Source organism: Thermobia domestica, chromosome 9, assembly GCF_964235325.1.
Source record: "Thermobia domestica chromosome 9, izTheDome1.hap1.1, whole genome shotgun sequence".
In the NCBI taxonomy this organism is placed as follows: Eukaryota; Metazoa; Arthropoda; class Insecta; order Zygentoma; family Lepismatidae; genus Thermobia; species Thermobia domestica.
The window spans coordinates 284548864-284572103 of NC_137462.1; the positions used below are offsets into that span (position 1 = coordinate 284548864).

A 23240-nucleotide genomic window follows, 5' to 3' on the forward strand; every position below is an offset into this window, starting at 1 on the left:
GCCCCCCCTAGACTTTCTCTGGATACGGGCCTGGGTTGAAGGTATAAGAAATTATAGACCTATAAATAACTATAAATTTCTAAATAGCTATTCTTTCCTTTTCTTTTAACGTAGTACATTGACTAAATTCGCTATAAGTTTGAGTTAATAAAATTAACCACATAATTCAACTGGGGTGAGGCTATGTCAAGTTATATTTCAAAAACAGCGGAAAAAGGCAGAAAATGAAAAATGTATGCAGGTAACCTCATACCTACGAGAGGGGGACACGTGACTAAGAACACGGTAATAGTGTTACAAGAGCAGTGTTGCCATCCCAACAAAAACTTATAGTTTTTCAAATAGAACGTTCGTCGCTGCGCCTCGAAGAACCGCTATGTGTTAAAAAAAAAACAACGTTTCAGGAGAGCAAAAAACATTCCGAACTTTTAAAATTTTGCCAAATACGCGGAAACACTTGAAAAATATAATAAAATTGGTTCTGCGAATACTATGCACTGAACATTGTTATAGCTTGCTCCAACAGTATTATATTACTATTTTTGTGTATACGTAGCACTTTTTGCGCCTTTATAAGCACATAGAGGATTTGTATACATTTATCAATGCGTACGTGATCAGATCCAAAAGCATTTAATTTCAATCTATAATTTTTCATTGTTGTGGCGAATTAATGGAATATTAACTTATGATATTATAAGGTACGCTGCCTGACAGCTTTCTGATTTATTTCCACGACATAACTCATTTAAAAAAAAAAAAAATTCAGATAGTGGTTATTCGAGGCTCAGCGACGGTATATCATTTTATGGCATTAAAACAATTGCCATAAAACACGAAAGAAAATAAGCAAAAGATGGGTTATCAATGTTGCCAAATAAGGGAGAAGCACATGCTATAGAAGACAAGTCGATATAGTTTAGCATAGAATACGTACAAGCCGCTGTTAAAAGGAAGCAAACTCGTTGATTACAGATTGTATCTTAAGTACTAAGCTTGCACTTCGCAATATGGTCAGTGTACGTGCCTTTCGAGCGAGAAAGCCAGGTTCGATTATCGGTGAGAACTTATGTAATTCGGATCATCCATTTAGACGTATGTGTATCTCATAACTGGTATCCAACCAATGAACCGACTTCCACTGACAGTGAGACTCGAATTGGGAACACGTACACGGCATGTACGCGCATTGCCCACGAAGAATGAGTTCGATTTTCTCAGGCTTGTTTCTACAGCTGCCAACCGTAGAAATTCCATAATTTCAAGTTCTTTACCACGTACCATAATACTTTCGTTATTAAAAGTGGACGATTATGAAATAATTGGTGCATGAAAATGTTGGAAGCAAAGGGAGAACCCCAAGAAAACTCACGAATACGATAGTGTCCATTATATATATATATATATATATATATATATATATATATATATATATATATATATATATATATATATATATATATATATATATATATATATATATAAAATTGACCTAGGATGCTTCCCTCTTGTGTATGGGTCCTAAACTCGATCCCTCTTCGTGTCAGGTGTACTCGGACTTCCTCCTACTTTTTGTCATTCCACCATTCATTGATAATCATCACAGTCTTCCTTAGCTTTGCTGCACAATTGGAGGACATAAACTAAAACTTCCACTTCATTCTCTTCGTTTTGTTTTCTTTTTTATTTAACTAACATACAATTCTGCGTTATATTTTATTCTGTGCTTTGAAGAACTATATACGTATATTTAGGGTCCTCGTGTGCCTACTTCGTCTTTTGATTAAGAGCACACCTGTCTAGGAGCCAGACAACAACGGCGCCATTCTCGCTTTCTTATCAACCTTGTTTTGTACAATCAGTGTTACTGTATTCCAAATTTTATCACTTAATTTACACCTTTCTTTGCATTTTCATAAGCCTGCAGCGCCGTAGCGAGCATTACAAGATTGGGCGGGGGGATGAAACTTGAAATTGCCAAGTCTTGGTTTAAAAAATGCCAAGTCTTAGTTTAAAAAAAAAAAAAATTCGAAAATTTAGTCTCACTTTTACCAACCCTGCGGAAAATTTTCAGCAACCTTATTTTCATATTCGTCCCATTCGTGCCCCATCTGAGATACGAATACGAACAGCCCCCGGTTTCGAGTAAAATTTCACACCTCAACTCAGATTCTTTATCATCTCCCACGATGCACAAATGTTATTTTGACAACTAATGACTAGTTTAAGTAATATGCGCCAGTCAATCATCACCAAAAATGCGAAGTTTTTTCTTTTCTCTTCTGTCCTCCAGTCTCCTCCCACTTCGATTTCATAATTTCGCACTATGATGAAAAGTATTAAATACCGGCAAGAAAATTACTAATGTATAACCTCTCTTTTAGGCGCCCCTCCAACTACAAGCCCGGCGCACGTGCCTCACTTGCTCTCCCATGAGCTACATAAGTACCATAACAATGGTTACATAATGCTTTGACCAGGGGTGTAGCCAGCAAGTTTGTGTAGGAGGGGCCCGTCGTTTTTTAGGGGGGGCAGCTACAATGTACAAAGCCAAAAAAATGTGTTGCTGCTAGTCTGCAAAACTAAAAACACTATTTCAGCTTATTATTATTATCCATAAATTATATTCAATATAGTTTTTATTATGCTTAATCTAGAACTACTGCCCGGGACCAAACGCTATGGTTTTGTGCATAACTATAAAGGTAACCAAGAAAGTTCTGTCCCTTTTCGTGGAGGTCTGTATTCAATTGGACCTCACATCGTGAGTTGAATGCGAGTGGAGATAAGGCGAAAGTCAGTTGTTGTTGTCGGTATATCCAACATACTACCTGGTTGTGGCAATTCAGACACACCGTGAACTTGCGCAAAGACAGAGGGAACATGGGACTTCCACAGAGCGTCATAGGAGCATGTATGCTGTACGAGTTCAAATGGAGGTCAAACGCCGCTGTAGCGGGACAGAAAATATGCCAGGCCTTTCGTGAGCACGAACATTGCAGCGATGGTTTAACAAGTTTAAGGACGATAACGAAACATCTGAAAACACCACGTACAAAAAAAAAAAAAAAAAAAGACCAACACATGTACAAAGAGGAACTGGGACTACAATTCAGTGTGTGGAGAAACCATTCGGCAGCACATCCATCAACTTGTGAAGCACTACAAGTTGGGTCTCTCATATTTTGACTCTGGGCCAGAAGGCAACGCGGCAGTCGCCTGTGTTTATTTACTGTTTCGGAGCCATTTCTGGACAGGGCGTTGACATGTGATATAAAGTGGGTCCGATACGAAGCTCCACGGCGCCGTCATCATTGGTTAGTATCCCATGAACCGATTTCAAAACAGCCGAAACCAGCATTGTACCAGAAGAAGGTCCTTCTGTGTGTGTTTGGTGCATCTTGCATCGGGAACTGCTACCAGCTGGTCAGGGTATCGATGCAACTGTGTAGTGTCAGCAGTTGAGCTGTGCTCAACAAAAACTCATAACTCTGGAGCCATCACTTCTGAATTGCAAATGGGTCCTCGTTTACGGGCTAACGCTAAGTCCCACGTGGCTAGGATGACTCAGGACACCATTTTTCGCCTTGGATGGGAAACAATATTGCAACCACTATATTCCCCGCGTATTGCACCGTCCGATTATCATCTGTTCCATTCTTTGGACAATCACTTTAAAGGACTCCATTTCAAATCCCTAGTAAAAGTCCAAAATGCACCTGATACTTTCTTCGTTTCACGGTCCACCACGTTCTACCGCGATGGATTCCATGGCCTTCCAGAACGTTTTCAGAAGGTCGTCGATGCTGATGGGGACTATTTTTCATCTTCCAGGTTAGGTGACATATCGATGTTCGAAGGTGGTGGGTGAAAAAGCAACAAAACGTTTCTTGGTTACCTTTATATTTAAATTTAAGACCTTGTATACAGAACCTATCTACACAAGATTGATTTTCTTTGAAATTTCACTTAATTTCTTTACGGTTTCCTGACAAATATATTTATTTATTATTCGTGACAAAAAAAAAATATATTATTTTATTATACTGAGTAGAAATAAAAGAGAGAGCGAATGAAATCCAAATTGAATAAAAGCATTGTTTCTCACCAAATTTTCCATCCTCTATGTTTTTTAAAACACTTTTATTTCTTCAGAGGAAACACATAGCACTAGAAGCACCAAACTATGTCAGATTTTCAAAGTATTCTAACGCGTCGAGGCAGCTCCCTGATTCCTTTGGCGTAGAAAGTTCTTGCTTGTTGTCGTAGCCACTGGAGGACATCGTTCCGCAGTGCTTCATCTATCGTGAATTTCTTCCCTCCCAGATAGTCTTTAAGGGGTGCAAACAAATAATAATCACTGAGAGCTGTATCTAGACTGTAGGGGGGATGAGGCACAACTTCTCACCGCATTTCGACCAAAATTGTTCTCACATTGGCCATGTGAGGACTGGTATTATCATGGAGAAGAATGACATTTCCTGACAACATCCCAGGCCTTTTCTTGCTAATGGACTTTCGTACAGCACCGCTCAACAATGTGCAGTAATACTGGGCATTAATTATGCTCCCTTTGTCAGAAAATCCACATGTATAACACCCTTCATGTCCCAGAAGACACTTGCCATGATCTTTCCAGCGGACGTCTGCGTTTTGCATTTCTTGGGCGGCGGGGAACCTCTATGCCATGCTGCTTCTTTTGATCCCTGTGCTTAAATTGTACAACCATGTTTCATCACACGTGATGATGGATTGCAAAAATTCATCGCCTTCGCCTCGAAACCGATTCAGAAGCTGTTCTCAGATCGTCATGCATGTCCATTTCTGATCAAATGTCAGCTACCGGGTAACCCCCCTTGCACAGATTTTGAGGAAGCGAAAGTGGTCGTGAATGATTGTCTCAACACACTCCAGATACTGAATATTCACCTCGACAGCAATATCCCGCACTTTTACTCGCCGTTTCTGAAGAATCATTTGCTCAACACGTGCGATATTCACTGGTGTGATTGCAATTGTGCAAATGTGTCCATGCGCTTCATTGTCACCAGCTCCCGTCCTTCGTGAAACTGTTCACACCATTCATACACTCTTGTCCGTGATTTGTTCACCATACTGTGCTTGCAATCTTCTGAAAATCTCAGCTGGTTTAACGTTGTCCTTCACAAGAAATTTGATTACATACACTGCTGCTCCACAGCACAGACACACTGCTTGCCGGCATGTTCGCTGCAACGAATGCAACTAGTTACTTCAGAAGCTATACATGGGGGCAGTAGCGTAGCCAGGATGTGTGTTTGGGGGGGGGCAAGTGCTGTTATAGGTACATATAGAAAAATTACAAACAAAATATATATAAACATAAAAATATATAAAAAATTACAAACATCAAAGTACATTGTCGGATCTCTTTGGGGGGGCCCGGCCCCTCCGCCCCCCTTCGCTACGCCACTGCATGGGGGCAAATCTTCAAGCAGCAAAGCAGTCTTCATGAAACAGAAGCAAGCAATACGGATAATATTTGGTCTACACATGAGAACATCATGCAAAGAAAAATTTAAACGGCACCACATCCTTACCCTACCATCTATGTATGTATACGAAACTGCAATCTATGCAGCTAAACTGAAAGAAGGAACCCAAATAAGTCACGTTTATAATACCAGACAACAAAATGAAAGAAGACAATATTTTACAAAACTAACATTAGTACAGGAAGGCCCAAGCCATATGGGAGTACAAATTTACAATAAGCTGCCCAGAGAAATAAAAAAATGAAGAAAATATAAATGTTTTTAAAAAGAAACTCAAGAGATTCCTGGTGGATAAAGTATATTACAGCGTAGCAGATTATCTTTGCAATAATGTGTATTAAATAGTGTAACATATTTCTTTTTCTAAGTGTATTTGAAACAAGAAAGAGGACTGTCTGCACCCTCCAAACACCAAATGTATCTTGCTTTCAAATGGAGTAAATAAATACAATACAATACAATACATGACGTCACCAGCTAGTTTCATGGTGATCTACCTATTCATCGATTATTTACGTACGAAAATTTCGATCAACCTTGAATGACCTTCGTACGAGTATCAATCTCCTATATGTTCGTAAATACCTAAATCTTCCAAGTAGGTACAGATAACGATCACTATAGTTCATAAGTGCCTTTTTTAGAGTCAGAGATGCAGTGGGTCAAGTTTTCTAAGTGGGTCGTGAGTCAACCGAATGTGATCCACTGTGACTCAACACCCTCCATGACCCACTGCGACCCACCGACTCACTCTGACCTACCGATCCACTCTGCTCACTGCATTATAGACAGTATCTTCTAAAGACTGGTGAATTTATCTGCGTTTTACTTTCAAGACCTCCATTTCCCTTCCTTTTCCATTTGTTTCTGTCTACTTACCTAAGGTGAGTATATTACCTGATTAGGATATTACTGCGTTTTTTTTCGCTGGCTCAGTGGTAGAGCGTTCACCTCTGGGGTTTGGGGTCCCGAGTTCGATCCCAGCCCCCGCCAAGTGAACTTTGTGGTGAACGAACACCGTGTGTGTGTGTTTTCTCGTGGTTCTCCTGTTTCCTCACACTTTCTTCATTCCATCATTTCATTCATTAATCATCATCACCATCTCCTTTAGCCTAACCGGCATAAGCGTGGGACGTAAAACTCAAAGATTTCATTTTCATTAGTGTGTTTTTTGGCGGATGGCGCTGCGATTGTGTTTACATCAGTTTCTAAGTAAGTGCGTTGCACCAGGGGAGGGGAGAGCGTTACGCACTGTATTCATCGCTTTTTAAAAATTGCAGTTTACATGTTGTAAGTAGCCTAATCTGTTTGCGCTTATTAATAAACCCCATAAATTATATAGTCATTATTGAATGCAGGAATGGTTCACCATTCCTGCAGTAATGCAGATGTATTGTGGATAATGACATATGCATAGAAATTAACTATTTAAGAACAACACAGCGCGTAAGTGAGTTTCTACTGTGTATTAAGCAGATTGTATAAAATTGATTACTTTCATTCGATTTCATTATAAAACAGGAGCAACCTGTTAAACACAGGAATGAATTGTCAATAGCTAAAAGATTAATTTAGGGTTGATAGCTTAGATACTTCACCATACCTTGTAACTGTAAGTGTAAATCAAGTTAAGGCTCGCGATGTTTGTGTTTAAGTGTATGTTTATCGGTTGAGAAATAAATTATTTTCTCGAGTTTTACCCAAGGAAGAATTCCAATACGTTTTCACTCGAGAACTATGGATGTTCTTTCTGTTGGCCTATTGCCTAGCGCAGCGTTTCCCAACCGGTGTGCCGCGGCACACTGGTGTGCCACGAATGGTCCGCTGGTGTGCCGCGAGGAAATCGAAATTATTAATTCATGGCAATCAAATTGCAAAACATAGGGGAAGATGTATGCATTTCACGTTGCCATGAACCTCTACTATGAAACTACAATTTTAATTTTCATACTCGGTTACCTTTCTGTACATTTTTAATGTTGAAAAAAGTATTTGTTATCATTGTTATGATCATTATTGCTTCTTTATTGTTGCAGACTGTTCCGTAATATCATTCAATCTTTTCGACAAATGCAACATGCATACAAATGTGTTTTAAAAGTAAAAGAGATTTGCTTGTTCGTTCGTTATTTAGTGATCTTCTTTCTTAGTGAAAGGTTGGATATAGTTTTCGAAAAATAAAGCGTATTTTAAAAAACCTGAGTCTTATATCTCATTGCAATTGTTTTCTATTTTCAAATTAAAATGAAAAATAAGCATAATAATTTACCGAAAACTAGGCATCGAGCTTTCTTCTCTGTGAGATCAGTAATCACAGAAATAAATTACCACGGTATTTTATATTTACAAATAATAATAATAATAATAATAATAATAATAACAATAATAATAATAACAATAATAATAATATATACTTGAGTGTGCCGCGAGAATTCAAGTTACACCTGTAGTGTGCCGCAAGTTGAAAAAGGTTGGGAAACGCTGGCCTAGCGCATCTGCCTTTGCTGTACGTGATTCTGTGTTGAAATCGCAATGAGAGCCCCAAAATTAATTTTACAAACCTTCTTTTTAATTAATCATCTGTCTTCTTTAGCATAAAGAACATAATCATGGGACGTTAAACTAAAGAAATTTCATTTCATTTTCTCGATGAATGTGAATCCATTGGGGGAAAGAAAGGTGAAGAAGAATTTTTTCTTCATTTTCTGTAAAATCCTATGGGATTGCATAGCTTGCCTTTCGGGATTGATTTGTAAAATCTGATTACAGTGCACTTTCTTTTAGGATTATTATCGAAATCCAGACTTTTGATAAATGTGGAATAAAAGTATTGTTAAAACATCAGCGTATGGGTAAATGTAAGCGTAAGTATCATTGCTTCAACACATAATAAATTCACAACTTTTATTTATGAGTAGAGTAATTCACTTTGAACTCCCTATGAATTTCTTTCTAACTCTAGGACTCAGGTGACAAAGAAATCATTCTACTAACTGTTTTCACACACAATATAATTTTCAAACTTGAGAGCCTAGCGTTATCTTTGTGTCTGTAATACATAATCATTTGTCGATTTACTTTAGAGGACTGTGTTTAGCCCTTACGCTCAAATTACCTATGATTCAAACATATCATATGTACGGTCTTGTTTAATAAACCCTGCCCCTCCTCTATCTGAAAAGCCCTGTATTGTTATCCACATGAAATTCAAAGATAAAGGCAATCGTCTTTAAGGAGCTGTATTTTTGTTTCAAGTCTAAGTATTAAGATGTGCTACGTATGTTTACATTTTTTTTTTAATACTAAACTTAGGTACTTAACAGTGGCACTCATTTTCTCCTTGAATTAATTAATGTAAGAGACGACTGCATGATTTTCTACCAATTGTTTCATCACCGGTATCTTTGAACAATGAGATAACAGTGGGAGACAAACTTCGTTCTTCTCAAACTTCATACTTTGAAAAACTTATGCAAGTGGTTTTCTTATTCGAATACGTATTTATTCACTCTGATCAGATTCAGAAGTAACATTTATATTATAATAACATAATGCCTGTAACTTAGCCTGAAAATGTGTTTTGTATTTTCTTTTTTAATACGTTATTCGTTTTTTTCTGAATTTCACTGCAGTTATAAGTAACCTTCAATTGTCAGGCACCCCACTTTAAACTTTACTCGCTTCACTACCACCCTCAATGTAACATTGGGTATATTTCTTTTAAATAAAGTTTTCAAAATATGACAGAATTACAGAATTTTTAAATTACCAATCCATGCTAAATAATGACAGGTTAGACATCAAAGAGATTTATCTTTATCTACCATCTAATTCAGAGGCGGATCCAAGTCTCCTTCGCAGGTGGTTAGGAGTGTGGCGGTCAAAGATTATTAGTTTCTCTCTCACCTAACTTTTGCTGCACATCAGAAAATAATCTCAGTGCAAAAGAATTTTGTTAATCAAGACTCTGCTTAGACAACCGATCGGAGATCACATTATCCAACTTGGTCGCAATTTGTAATACGTCTCTTATCAAAACTACAGAATAGAACTTGCTTTAAACTATGAAAGCGCAATTACCAAAGTATTAATTTGATTCACAAAGATGAACTTCGAGGGTTTGTTAATAGGAGAAGTAGGAATTCATTAGACTCGAATGCTACGAAATTCTTACATGTAGACCTCACCACTTCGCCGTTGCGTTAGCAGAAGGAAACAACTACTCTCCTAACGTAGAGTTGAATATAAGACACTGACACAAATTTTAGCTGCTAATGAGCACTAGAAACTTGGGAAAACGAAATAGAAACATGAATGTGGGAGAGCCATGTTCAATATAATTTGATAGTTGCAAGACCGATTTTTTTTTCCGAAATAGATGGAGGAACAATAGTTATGACTTCAACTATGTAAATCGAGTAGAATGGATGTTTTTATGGCATTCCGGAGCATAACCGCCATCTTGAAATGCGCCATATTAAATCGACGTCAACTTTTTCAAATGGAAATATGGCCATGTGAGGTATCAAACAACAATGATTTTTTCTCACTCAATCACATACACTAATTAGTTTATCCATATCTAGAACGGTTTACAACTTACAGTTCTTTGAATGTTGAAAAGTTCGTTGTTTGTAGGAGATGACATAACTACAGTGGCAATGAACATAGCTCCAGAGATAGCATTCTTACAGGACAAAATTACGGCAATGCGAGAACCTCAAGTCCTCAGTTTTCATAAAGTGCTTCTGACCTAACCACTTGATATGTGTGTTTGTACATTCAAACTGAAACTATAAGCAATAGGGGCAGCATTATGAAGAGAATACAAATATTGTTTGCCAATGGTATTCCTGGTCGTAGCAGCTACGGTATAAGGTTGGAACATATTGGCGTACCATATGTTATTATGCAATAAAGGACGAACATTTCCATTCAAAACTGCATGACAGAGATACTATTGTCACTCTGCATTCCCTTGTGTACAATCAATTTCAGTCTTCTCGCTTTACAGGAATGATTCAGTATGCATTTTGTAAATCAGGATATATTGATGATCCGATCGAATGGTTCGAGGTGCCGAAGAAGTATGCATTCAATATTCCCGGCATTAACTTTGTGATTTTTGTGACGCTTCATTTCTTATTCTGGTTAGACCATTTTATGAGTGCTGAGGACTTGACTTTCTCGCATTGTCGTAATTTTGTCCTGTAAGAATGCTATCTTTGGAGCTATGTTCATTGCCACTGTAGTTATGCCATCTCCTACAAACAACGAACTTTTCAACATTCAAAAAACTGTAAGTTGTAAACCGTTCTAGATATGGATAAACTAATTAGTGTATGCGATTGAATGGAAAAAATCATTCTTGTTTGATACCTCACGTGGCCCTCTTTCCATTTGAAAAAGTTGGTGTGTATCCAATATGGCGGATTTCAAGATGGCGGTCATGATCCGGAATGCCATAAAAACATCCCTCCTAACTCGATTTACATAGTTGAAGTCATAACTATTGTTCCTCCATCTATTTCGAAAAAAAAATCGGTCTTGCAACTATCAAATTATATTGAATATGCTTTCCCACATTTATGTTTTTATTTTGTTTTCCCAAGTTTCTAGTGCTCATTAGCAGCTAAAATTTGTGTCAGTGTCTTATATTCAACTCTACATTAGGAGAGTAGTTGTTTCCTTTCGCTTACGCAACGGCGAAGTGGTGAGGTCTACTTGTTAGTATTTCTTTGTACAACTCTGAGGTTAGTTTATTTGCAAGTTATTACCAAATTAATAGGAAGAAGTATGTACTATGTTTGCAAGTCCCTTAAAATGTTCTGGAAATAACTTACGTAACTTTTGAAAATGTGTTTATCTTAACTTGAACATATGCTTGAAGTGGTTTATTACGAACAGGACAAAAAGAACGGTGATAGATTAATTACAAGTAATCCGTTTATAAACACTCTTGCTTGTATTTTACTTACAAAACCAGCCGCCCGTATTCGTAAAATTGAAATGAAATCTTTAAGTTTAAAGTCCCATGATTATGCCGCTTAGGCTAAAGGAGACGGTGATAATGAGAAATGAGGGAAATGATGGAATGAAGAAAGTGGGAGGAAACGGGAGAACCCCGAGAAAACCCACGAGCACGGTGTTTGTCCACCACGAAGTCCACACGGCGCGAGCTGGGATCAAAGTAGGGACCCCAAGCACCAGCGGTGAACGCTCTTCCACTGAGCCCCCACCCGTACTCGTTCGCTGTTTAGTTAATATCTAAGTGAAAAAAAGACCTTCAAGCACTTTTGAATATTGATATTTGTAATTATAATAATAGCAATAAGACTTATACTACTGCTTAAATCTTGAAGCCTGGAAAAAATACATTTTTCAATTACTGTAATATATAAAATAATTATATAAAAAATTGAACGTTACTAGGTGTGCCTGATCATCACGGCCAAATTGCAAAGCCAAATGAAATGACTTTTGGTATATACTTAGGACTTATTAAAAACTGAGATGTTATATCGCTTTCATTATTATGCATATCCTAAGCAGGTAGTGGGGATCCGAATTTTTGAGAAAAAGTTGAGTATCTCGCAAGCCGTTAAACTTACGAAGCTGAAATTCAATGTATTAACTCTTCATTCAAAATAAACAGAATGTGTCCTAGCATTTTGTACATTCTCCTTTATGTGGGGGGGACTTTCTAGATATGGAAAATTGGTAGTGAGTTGGTTTGTGATATTGATAAAAAACGATCGATATTAGTTGAAAAAAAATTCAAAAACAAAAATTACAGTGCTTCGCTTCATATATCCATTGCTTGCTACTATAATAAATGCCGAAGCTTATGTTTATTATATGGAGCGTTTACAGCAGAGGGCAATCAACTCATAAAGTTATGAGAAAAATAGACATAAAATTTGTACTGTAAGCTTAATTACACGGAACTTTTAAGTTTGGACTGTACGCATAATTATGTGGGAAATCGTACACTTTTTTCCCCTTTATGTTGATCTACTTACCTTGAATTGGGACTTTCAAATTTCATCCTTCTTTCCACTGAAAAGTATCGATAATTCAATAAGGAAATAATTATACTATGATAATTTAATTGAAATCCATCGTAATTTGGCACATGGCAAACAACAGTGTGGTAATTGAAGGGGAAGAAGGTGGAAAATTAACAGGCACCTCTGAACTCTTCCTCGAAACATCGTTCCCTTTTGCTTTCTAGGGAAGGGGGCTTGGTAATGACATCAAACCTTCATGTGTAATTACAAGAATTAAATTTATAAACAAATAAATCATCAAGCTTTAATTGATCATTTATGCGCAAGATTCCCTATCGCAGGTGTGTTAGATGAAGTTTCTGTTCTCCATGAGTCGGCATTGCCAACTGACATAGTCGATATGCATAAGATGTATGGTGATACACAGGTGGTACTTCTTGTTGAGTGTTTCAAAACTGACCTAGGAAAATCGTTATCACACTTAAGTCTAACAATCAGATTGTCGATGAGGAGCTACAGGATTTTCTACGTCGGATAGAAGTATTATCAATTTTCACGACAGAGTGCGAACGAGGATTTCCCCTTATTAATTTACAGATGACTGATATTAGAAATAGACTAAGTGCTCGAACATTGCCTAACTTGTTGATCATCAATGTTAATGGTCCTCCGCTAGAGAACCTCAAAGTAAACGAACTAGTTATTTCTTGGCTGAAGGCTGGACATCATTCCACTGCGAATGATTTATCACGAAAAAGTTCTGTAGACGAACAGGAAAAAAACCCGATTTCAGATTTCTTTTAAGGTGGCAAATTACAAGTTACGGAAAATGTATACTTATATTACTAGTGGCTTATTTCTGTTATTCAACTTACAGTTAGTACCTAATTTTTTAATAAGTCTCTTCTTTGTTTTTTATAAACTAGAGGGTAAACTACTTTCAATAAATATTGATAATAATTGCAATTATGCATACTTGTAATACTAGAACTTTTGAACCTGAAGTGATACACGAATAATGGTTATATCAAAATGAAGCCTTGTTCATGCATATATTTTTAAAATAGAAAGCAACGATTGAAGTACACTTACTTCCTCGACTCCCTCGAGGGATATTTTTACTTCCTTGACTCCCTCGAGTGAATATTTTTACTTCCTCGATTCCATCGAGTGAATATATTTACTTCCTCGATTCCCTAAATTTAAATATTATACACATTTTCTCGGATTAAAATAAAAATGGGTTATACAATATAAATGTCATCATTTTGAATGAAGTGATGTACTTCGATCTCAGAATAAATTTTTAAAGACAGAAATACATGCTTTATTAATTTATTTTTATTATTTCTATACTATAAGGATTCTTTTTTTTTTATGTTATGTTATCAAACCCTCTGTGACAGACTGTACTTGTTGTTATTGGATGCTGGAATAATTATGTAAAGCTGGCAGCACTGCCGGTATTTGGAAAGCGGGTCTGATTTCATCGAGGGAGTTAAAATAACGACTCCAGGGAGAAACAATCATCACTTGAGGGAGTCGAGGTAGTAAAAATATTCACTCGAGAGAGTAAAAATCATCACTCAAGGGAATCGAGGAAGTAAAAATATTCACTCGAAGGACCCCAGGGATTAAATTAATCACTCAAGGGTGTCGAGAGAGTAAAAATATTCATTCGAGGGGTAAAAATAATCACTCGAGGGAGTCAAGGTAGTAATTATATTCACTATAGAGAATCGAGGTAGTAAAAATATTTACTCGAGAGAGTGAAGCTAGTAAAAATAATTTACTCAACGGAGTGAAGGGAGTAAAAATATTTTCTCGAGAGAGTCGCGAAGTAGAATATTCACTCGAGGGACCCAGGGATTAAAAATAATCACTCAAGGGTTTCGAGGGATTAAAAATAATTTCTGTAGGGAGTAGAGGGAGTAATAGTAATCACTCCAAGGAGTCGAGGGAGTAATAGTAATCACTCCAAGGAGTCGAGGGAGTAAAAATATTCACTTCAGAGAGTCGGGGAAGAACAAATATTCACTCGAGGGAGTCCAGGGAGTAAAATTATTAACTCGTGGGATTATTTTTACTCCCTCGAGTGAATATTTTTACTCCCTCAACTCTCTCGAATGATTATTTTTACTCTCTCGAGTGATTATTTTTATTCCCGCGACTCCGTCGAGTGAATATTTTTACTTCCTCGACTCCCTTTAGTAAATATTTTTACTCACTTGGGTTTCTCGATGAAGTCAGACCCTTGGAAAGCTGATTGACGGTAGGATCGCTGTTCCGAATTCGTCTGCTTTTGCAATGTCGTTGAGCTGCCATGCTACATGCCAGTCTTCCTACATGCTGGTAACTATACGTGGTTTTTTGAGGGTTTCCCCTATTTCCTCCCACTGTCGTCATTTTACTACTATTATATATCTTAGCATCGTCTCCGTAAACCACGGTGCAAAATCGTGGGACATGAACCAATAATAATAATAATAATAATATGTTTTTGTTTAATTTCCATAGTACTGTATGTTCAAAAACGTGAAGAATGAAAAGGGACTGATTAGCACCCTTCAAGGACTAACTCTGCCATGCAACTGAGACCGACATACAATGAAATAACAGGTGGTAGATGTTCGCAGGAACTCGAAACAAAAGGACTTTTTTTTTCTGCGGCCTGTCGCTTCAGTTGCCCGATGGAGTTCAACCCATTTCCCTCGAGTGACACAAACTTTTCCCTTATCAAATTTTCCATAGTTTCTTAAGTGTCCAATTCGCATACCAGAACTTGTGTGATAAGATTAATTTAAGTAGTGTATATTCAAGGAAGTGCCAACTACATTTGTTTTATTCATATGATTTTCGCTTGTATTTTTTTACTTTTTTTTCAACAAAGGATACACACAAAAACACCAGCCAACTTATGCAATTTATCCAAATTATGTTACTTTCAACAGACATACATACACACACACACACACACACACACACACATGAAACATACACAATCATTGCTATTGTTTTCTTTTTTTTCTGAAGAACAAAGAAAAAATTAAGCATTTATATTGTGATAGGACGGAAGCCGGCTTTAAGCCGATTGAACCGATGGCTCCCAATCGGGCCCCACGCCCAAGGGAGGCCCGCGCTAGTGCTGTCTACTCTACTCTCCAGTGCCGGTTTAACAGCATATTAGATCCCAGAGCAAACAAGGTGTTGGGATCCCTAGGATTAAATTTTGCTCCTAATACATGTAATTAGCACCTGTCATTCTGCTCGCGGGGTCCCCGGCTAAGTGGCTATGCTACCGTTAATATGGCTCTGCTACTCTCGATTGTCAAGTACACACAACAACATATTGAAATACAGGTACTTCCATGGACTCCACAAGGGAGAGTGTGCCCTCTCCCTAACAAGTAAATGAATAGTTTGTATTAAGTTTCTTGGCATAAGCAAATATTTTCTGAATTTAATGCTGCTGTAGTCTATTTTCTTATGTTTACAACTTCTTTTGTAATAATAGATATTATGTCCAGGGAGTATTCTGCTGCACATCCCTGCATCCCTAACACTCCTCCAAATTATCTTACACATATCCCTAGGTGTAAAAAAATATTGTTTTTATTGAGCTTGTGTAAAAATATATATCATTACACACACCCTCTTTTATTTTAAATACCCCACTAAGTAAAAGTTCCTAGCGTTCTTACTGATTATGCCATGTGATACTATCGTGAACACCGAGATGATGTCAAATAAATCAGCCTCAATGAGACTTCTTTGCGTATCCTTTCTCTTATTATAGGTATATTTGGAATACAAAACCAGAGAACAAATTTTGTCCTCTCCTGCGAAAAATTCTGTGGATGTATTTTTTAAATGATGTCGGGAAAACCGAATGTATACTAGTGCGTACTGAATAGGTGCCTGCTTATTAAGGTTTGTCTTTTAACCCGAATAACCCAATGGAAAATATGTCATCCATCTTCATCAATTTCTTAACGTTTGTGATCGTACTATCATCATTTCATACTGTGCATACCTTGCGTTCATTTTCAGCTGGATTAATATAAAACATGTAACATTGTTTGCAATTTTGTTCAATAAAGTATGATTTTATTTGATACCCTGCAACCCTAGTTATCAGAACAGCTCAAATAGCCAGCACCGAAGTGTCACCCCTCTTCTTTCTTGTATTAGTTAAGAATTTCAGAAGTTGTTCTCCTTTTGGTTAAATGCTCATCACATTAAGAAGAAAGATAAGCACTTGAGGAAATGACACCATTTCGGAAAGTTGGGGAAATAGACAGTTGAGGAAATAACCCTATTTCGACTTCAAGATGGCGGCCATGATAAGCGTACCCTCAAATAGATGTCTACTTCCTGCCCAGTGGCGGCGATACCGCCTTCGGGGCCCCCCCGCAAAAACTAAACCGAGTGGCCATGTGTTACTCGAACTTCATTTACAATTTCTATATGCGTACTAATGTACCATTTTACAATGTTAACAGTATTACCACTATGATTACAGCTACTATGAATAATAATAATAATAATAATAATAATAATAATAATAATAATAATAATACAGTATTACCATGGTTAACCGATCTAAAGTAGGGGCTTATTTCGGATATTTTGTTGTTGTTGTTTGACTGTTAAGTCATGGACATCTGTTACCGGGCCTGTACTACAGTATTTCTTATTTATCTGAAATGTTTTGAAGATCAAATAACTTCAAAACTCTCTCTGTATGCTACACTTATGTTCTTTATTAAAGTTAAGGAGTTCCATAATTTAGTGGTTACAGCGTTGGATTCATATCCACGTGATCCTGGGTTCAATCATCCGCTGGAATACTCCAAATTTTTGACGTCTGCCCAGCATCGTGAGGAAAACTGAGGAATGATACGCCTCTTGGTGGAGGGTGACGCAATGGGCTGACCACATGTTCGTCATCCAAGTAGTTGTAGGCAGGGTGGATTGATTTAAATCACGATTTTAATCAAGATTTAAATCATTTGATTTTTTAAAAATAAAAATCGTTGATTTAAATCAAAATCCGAAATAAATTAATTTAAAGTGAAAATAAGTAAAATCCCGTTTCTGTTCTGTTATTTCGATTATGGAAGATAATAATCATAATACAATCGGACTCAAATGTATGTAAGCTCAGTATGGAAACGAGTATCATGCAAAGGATGATTAGAGAAATCCCATTTTGAACGGATAACGGGTGAATCCTGCTTACGGTTTTTAAATCGTTAAGTATTCCAACGGGGAAATCACCATGGACATTTAAAGCGAAAACTTTCTTCTGTCCACGTCTATTTCTTTGTTTCCAGATAATAGGAGCGCATTTAGAGGGGTCCGATCCCCTCTCCTAAAAATAAATAAATAAATAAAACTAAGCGAAATTTATGGACTAAATACATAGAAGTTCCTCGGGTTCATAATACGGCAAATTTTGGACGCGTTAAAATATTGAATAATACTTTTGATAAAGTGGATACTTTCAAATATCTAGGATCAATATTAACAGACCTAAACCATATTCACGAAGAACTTAAATGTCGACTAAAAGCAGGGAATTCGTGTTATTATTCACTTCAAAATCTCTTATCGTCACGAATTCTGTCGAGGAATTTGAAGCTTAAAATATATAAAACGATAATCATGCCTGTTGTTCTGTATAACTGCGAAACACGGTCGCTAACTCTGAGGGAAGAACATAGATTGGAAGTATTTAATATTTGAGAGCAAGATCCTGAGACGAATATTCGGACTCAAGGGGAACGGGAATGGGGAATGGCGGTAACTTCATAACGAGGAACTACATAATTTATATGGTTTACCCAACATTGTTAGGGTCGTCAAGTCTAGGAGGCTTAGGTGGGCGGGTCATGTAGCTAGAATGGAAGAAAGTAGTAATGCTTTGAAAGTCTTAACTGGAAGACCGATAGGAAAACGACCATTAGGAAGACCTAGGCGCAGATGGAAGGACAATATTAAGATGCATCTCGCAGAAATAAGAATACAAAGTAGAAACTGGACCCAATTGGCTAAGGATAGAAATCAATGGATAGTTTTTGGCATTGAAGCTCCGGGTTCCATAGACCATAGTTAGTTACTTAATTTTAGGTGATATATATATACTTTATATGCATTTCGTGCCGCTAGCTAGTTCCGATTTCTTTAAATGTGCCCCTGCGAAATATCAGTAACTTTCGTGAAAGAAAAGTGTCGTGCTGATAAATGTTGCTGTACTTTTTCCTTAATGCTGAAGAAATATTGTTTGGGATTGAAATAGGTTAACGACTGGAGATTAATTCAAAACTCAACCCCAATACTTTCACTTAAATGGCATAACTAACATTTAATACTAATTCCTAATGTTTTTCTTCAGTTTGTGACTTGTACTATACGAGGAGAAAGATTCGATTTAAATTTAAAAAATCAATTTAAATAAAAAAAATCGACAAAAATATTTTTTTTAAAAAATAATGATTTTTTCCAACCTGGTTGTAGGTCCACCAGTCGTTAACATATGGCGTTGATGCCGGCTCAGGACTTAAGGTCTGTTACGCCAGTGGTTTCAGTTTTTAGTTTGTGTAAGTTAAATGAACATTTTTAGGACTACAGTACATCTGTATTCTATTTGTAGTTAGTACTGCAATAGTTTATTCTTATGGCATATGGATTAGGCACAGCCTAGCGCGTCCCCGTCTTCTAGATTATTCCCGTACAATACAGTACAGTGCATGTTTATTGGATTTGCGATTTCGGATAATTCGGGCTTCGGTTATCCGGGATTATACTGTAAATACATTCCACACAGAGGAAAATTAACGTAGAATATTTTTTGTGTACTCGCGTAAAATACAGTGTTCTCATTGCCTAGAATAAAACGGAATGGAAACTCTTCTTGTATCGTCACACCGGAACACGTAACACACAAACCCACATGATAAAACTAAGGAGAGGTATTGTAAGCGTCACTATCACTATATTTCACTTGAAATGGAATGGAACACAAAATTTGTAAGAACTGTTTACGTAACCTTGAGTTCTTCAGGAGCAAGAATTTGTCCATAATTTTATCCATTTTTTTTTTTTTTCATGTTCGATGCTCAAAATGGCAATGAAACTGTTAAAGTTAGTTATAGGCTGTGTAGAAACGCTTTCGAAATGCACTAAAATTATAAATGACATGTAAAATGAGTCTTGCTGAGCGTACTTTGTAGGGGCCCCCTCAGGTCCGGGGCCTCCCCGCACCGCGGGGTCTGCGGGGCCCTTATCGCCGCCACTGTTCCTGCCGATGTCGGTTAATGTGTTTTTGTTTTCATCCCTTTACCCGTTTTACAAATAGAATGAAAATTTTAAATCTTTCTAATGAAATCTTTAAGTTTTACGTCCCACAGCTATGCCGGTTAGACTAAAAGAGACGGTAATGATGATTGATGAATGAAATGGTGGAATGAAGAAAGTGGAAGGAAACGGAAGAACACCGAGAAAACCCACGCACACGGTGTAATGAAAATTTTAAACTTGAAACATTATTATGGCTGATTCTGATCAATCAAGTTTTTCACCACTGCGGCCGTCGTCTTTAAGGACGGATGCACTTTAAATTTTGCTTACGCTCGTTTCTTGATATTCCATACTTCTCTACCAAGTTTGATCAAGAAATTAGATTTCGATATCAATATGCGTACTTATAAGCGAAGAAAACTATGAAATACTGGTACAGAACCTTCTTGAAAAATTACGAGGCACAAGGGTGAAATATGTATTTTAAAATTAATTCACTGTCTGCATTTCATTTGAGTTATTTCTCTGAAAAGTTATTTGCTGTAAGCAATGAACTGAGTGAGCGTTTTGACCAGAACATTTTGCAGATGGTAAAAACGTTATAAAGTTAATTGGGTCCCTTCCATGGTGAGAAGGTCCGTAATTAAGAGTTTACGATCAAAGTTGCTAATCTTTTCTTCTCTTCAGGTTTCGAATCCATATGCAGTGTTGGGAAGTAACGTAACGCAAGTAACGCGTTACTTTTTAAGTAACGTTTCCTAGTAACGTGTTACATTTTTCCAAGGTAACTATAACGGTAACGCGTTACAAATTTTTAAGTAACGTACCTAGTTTGCGTTACTTTTTTCGCGTTACATTTCGGATGAGTAACTACAATATATGTATTTTTTTTTCTAAAACAAATGTTTCTTTCCTGTAAGTGAATTTCTCAGAATGAAACAATCGAGCATGAACTATGTATGTCAGTGACCGACAGTCACAGACACACAGAGAAACAGATAAGTTCGTAGTGGCACTTGCTGTTTTTTTGAAGATGAGGACAGCCTTAGGGAAATCACGTGTACTGATTGCAATCACCTGGAAGATTTTGTCGTAGATTTTGACAGCTCCAAATTAATACATTCAGTGAGTGAACTAGGAGTGCAATGATACCAGTAGTCTATTTTACTTTCATTGGTGTTGTTTTTATAAAGATGGAGAACGAAAATATTTTACCGTTCGAACATTTGAAAGAATACTTGAGCTGAGGATGATGGTGTACAGATTTTTAAAAGTAAAGTGCCCCGGCGGAAAATATTTATCAACAACTAGGGTGCCATAATTTACGATTTACAGTAAGGTGTTAATATGAATAAACTGTGTTCTGATGAGCAGGCCTACTTTATTACTAGAAAATAGTTTGCTGATGGTATGTAATGTTGGAGTTCTTTCAGATCAGTTTGCTTATCCTAGAGTCCCGTTGATTATAGAGTAGTGTAATGTTTCTTTATATTCTTTATTTTTAATTTTACATAACATCATTCTTATTATTATATAATTAGTTTAACAGAATAATAATAAGCAACCATTTTTTCTAACGTATACGGATGAGCTCGAGTCAAGCTAAATCTCGACTCGACTCGAATTTAAGTCAAATTTCGAGTCAAGTCAAGGGTAATATCCTCGAGTCGAGTTCCGAGCCGATTCAGTTTTTCACGTCGAGTTTCGAGTCCAGTCGAATTTGATAAATGGCTCGTTCGTTTTAAGTCATCTTGAAATCATGACCTGATTACACTGGAAATAAAAGCCATTAGAAATGTAAGGTAAACAGTAATATGGAATACTTTTAGTGTTGTTCACGAGAGGGGACACGACTCGCATCTCGTCTCGTCTCAATAGCGAGACCACAAGAGATTTTTTATACCAAGCTCACCTCCGCTCGGCTCAACTGAGAACATGGCTCGAGCAGGCTCACTTGGGGTGAACCATCGGCTCGAGCTGGCTTGGTAGGGATGAGCCATTTGCTCGGTTCGGCTCAACTGAGCCGAGGGCTCTACTCGAGTCGGTTGGGTGAGCTGTTGGCTCGGTTCACTTCTCGGTTCGGGTCGATAGTGAATGAGCTGTGAGCCGAGCTGCTCGAGTCGTTAACAATTCTAAACCCAGGCCGAACAGTTTTGAAGATATTTCGCCAGTGCCCTCTAACTTTTAACAGTGTTTGACTCGAGCCCAAATACTCAACGTAGACCATCAACCCAAATTCAGAAGCTCGTGAACAATGTCGTTGACTCCTAGACTTCACGACTACCGAGGTTGGCAATCAACTATTTTTTTGTATTCAAATACAAACCGCCTATCTTTCTTTTTATATAGTGTTATAGTAATAATAATAATAATAATAAATATATTATACTTTCTATGTAATATACTTAAAGAATGTACTCGAAACTACACACTGGATTTGGCTCTAGTCGACTCGAAACTCGACCCCAATTCGAGTCGAGTTGAAGGAAATTTTTCGAGTCGAGTTCTCGGTTCGAGCTCAAAGATCTCTGTTTCTAGTCGAATCGAGTGTCAAAGAAAACTCGCTCGAACTCGCTAGTGTCCATCCCTACGAGTAACGCAGTATGGCATTTTATCAATGTTACATTATATGAAAATGTTCATATATCAAGTAAAAATTTGTCCTTACATTTACATAAAGCGATTCAGAACGTGCAGTAATTATAATACCGGTAGTAATAGTAGTACGGAAAATTGAAGTCATATTTTTTTCATATTTTTAAAGGTTCGGACCTAAAAGTAAAGCGTTACTTTCAAAGTAAAGTAACATTTACTTTTTGGGGGCAAGTAACGCGTTACATTTTAAGAGAAAGTAAAGTAACTTGTAACGCGTTACATTTTTACAAGTAACTTACCCAACACTGCCCATATGCGAAGTTTTTCGGCTTTTCTCAGAGCACCCTGTATATGATACGTAATAACGATATACACATAAGTTTGTAAATGATATGTTTGCAATGTTTGGTATCACGTACATGTATTTCTTTCACTAAAACTTAGAGTTTGTCTTTATAAACACCTTTTATTTTAGATTTCAAATTACATTTACTCGTATCAGCAGTTTATCATCATTTTCATAGCAGAAAATCTGAGGGGAATACGAAAATACTGACTGCATTTTCGTTTCAGGACGTTTGATTGAGCTGAGCGAAGCGAAGCTCTTATACTCGGGTTAGCCGTTTGGTTGTCCGCGAACTCCTCCTAGACCGTTTGGCCGATCTCAACCAAACTTAACACGCTGATAGAGTATGTCGTGCTGAGTGACAACATAGGTCGAAATCAAAAATCCGATGTACCATCGAGGAATAATCACCGAAAAACGCTTACTCCTAGACCGTTTGGCCGATCTCAACCA

At 37.2% G+C, this 23240-nt stretch overlaps 1 long non-coding RNA gene across 1 annotated transcript in view; it reads left to right on the forward strand.

Annotated features, from left to right (window-relative positions):
* The window catches only part of LOC145694272 (uncharacterized), a 112638-nt gene extending 97442 nt beyond the window's left edge, over positions 1 to 15196 (forward strand). Inside the window, exon 3 of the long non-coding RNA XR_014132994.1 lies at positions 15062 to 15196. This is a non-coding gene — a long non-coding RNA (uncharacterized LOC145694272). The remainder of the gene's footprint in view (positions 1 to 15061) is intronic.
* Positions 15197 to 23240: the final 8044 nt, after the last annotated feature.